Genomic DNA, 2,172 nt, shown 5'->3' with positions numbered 1-2,172 from the left:
CTTTTCAGACTATCTCTTAACTTCAGATATACAGCTTTTTCTTGAATGTAAAGTGAGATAAAATAGATAAGTTGTTTTTTTTTTTTTTTTTTTCTCTTGCATATAATTTTGTGAAACTATCTGACTGGGTGTGAGCTAGACTTAAGGTATGTTTGTCTTCTGTTTTTCTGTAGTAGTTGGTGACTTTTTACAGTTTTACTACTAAAATGAAATGATAAGCTTCATTATGGAAGTTTTCAAATGTGTACGAGAGAATGATACAAGGAACAGTAGTAAACCGTGCTTACACTAATTGCAGAAGTTAGCAGTGGGTGGCCAGACCTGTTTTATCTATACTGCAGCCTGCTTGCCCCAGCTTATTTTGAGAGAGATCATTCATTCATACGTGCACATTAGGCACTTTCTCCTTCCAACAAAAATATCACATCGGAAAAATTAATACCTAAGTATTGCCAAAGCAAGAGAGCTTTCAGAAACGTGAAGATGTTTTCTCAGAAGCTCAAGATCCAATGAGGGATTCTAAACAACTAGTGATATATGTGGAGTACTTTGATGTTCATTAAAAACTGAAATGAAATGAAGTGCATTGAATATGTAACCTATGCATTCAAAATGATAAAAGAGGGCAAAAACAAAACAAACCAACTCAGTTACCTTTGGAAAGATGTTGAGGAATTATTCTGAAAACTGGAAATCTGAAGAGAAAGAAGAATTTATCCTGCCTTATCCCAGGATAATCAAATAATTGAGGGGAAGAATTTATAGAATTATTGTAGTTAATATATGGAGATAAGTGTTAGAATATCACTATTTTAAAATTCCTAATAAATTGACAAGAGCTAGGCAGTGCTTATCAGTGGCTGCTGAAGCTATTAATTGAAAAGCTGATGAGGAACTTTGGATGAAATAGCAGCACCTGATGAACTCATTGGTTAATCTTCATGATGTGCCTTATAATACAATTCAAATAAAAGTGCCCAGCACCACCTATGAAGTGTCCTGACGGGGCGGAAAGCCTGAATCGGATCAAGCCTCCAGATCTGTCCATTAATAGGAAATACACAGCACAAAGGGACATGTTACAGAATACCATCGGAATACGATCAACAAAATCCAGAACAGGGATAATTCTACAGGATAAATGTCTTGGGCATTGTTAACCAATTGCAAGAAAAGGGAGGGAGACCCTTTAACTTAAAAGAGACTTAAGTTAAAATGCAGATAGCACCTTTGTATCCTGATTTGAACAAATCTATTTTAAAACCAAGTGGAAACAAATTTGAACAACTGAAAAATAAGGTGGATGTCTTGAGTAATCTCATCCACCTTTAATTTCGTGCTTGCTTTATTATGTGGAAGAACCATGAAACTATGCTGCTGCTGCTGCTGCTAAATTGCTTCAGTTGTGTCCGACTTTGTGCGACCCCACAGCAGCCCACCAGGCTCCCCCATCCCTGGGATTCTCCAGGCAAGAACACGAGTGGGTTGCCATTTCCTTCTCCAGTGCATGAAAGTGAAAAGTGAAAGTGAAGTCGCTCAGTCGTGTCCAACTCTTAGCGACCCCATGGACTGCAGCCCACCAGGCTCCTCCGTCTATGGGATTTTCCAGGCAAGAGTACTGGAGTGGGGTGCCATTGCCTTCTCCGAAACTATGCTAAGTGAGCTATATATCTAAATTTTGAATAAAGACATTTTAGTTCTCTTTCTTTTGAAGTTATTTGCCACTGATCACAAAAATAGCGGCAGACCTACGGCTCATCGTTGATTTTCTGGTTGACTTCAGCGTTGTCTCTGCAATGTGTGTGCTCATTTGCTTAGTTGTGTCTGACTCTTGTGACCTGTGGACCACAGCCCACTAGGCTCCTCTGCTCATGGACTTTTCCAGGCAAATTGTTGGTTTCTCAGTCATGTCTGACTTTGTGACCCTATGGACTGTAGCCTGCTAGGCTCCTCTGTCCATGGGGATTCTCCAGGCAAGAATACTGAAGTCGGTTGCCATGTCCTTCTCTAGGGGATCTTCCCAATCCAGGGATTGAATCTAGGTCTTCCATATTGCAGGAGGATCCTTCACCGTATGAGCTACCAGGGAAGCCCATGAATACTGGAGTGGGTAGCCTATCCCTTCTCCAGGGGATCTTCCCAACTCAGGAATCAAACTTGGGTCTCCTGCAT

The sequence above is a fragment of the Bubalus kerabau genome, chromosome 2 (genome assembly GCF_029407905.1).
Source record: "Bubalus kerabau isolate K-KA32 ecotype Philippines breed swamp buffalo chromosome 2, PCC_UOA_SB_1v2, whole genome shotgun sequence".
Classification (NCBI taxonomy): Eukaryota; Metazoa; Chordata; class Mammalia; order Artiodactyla; family Bovidae; genus Bubalus; species Bubalus kerabau.
Note: the sequence above shows the minus strand (reverse complement) of the source record.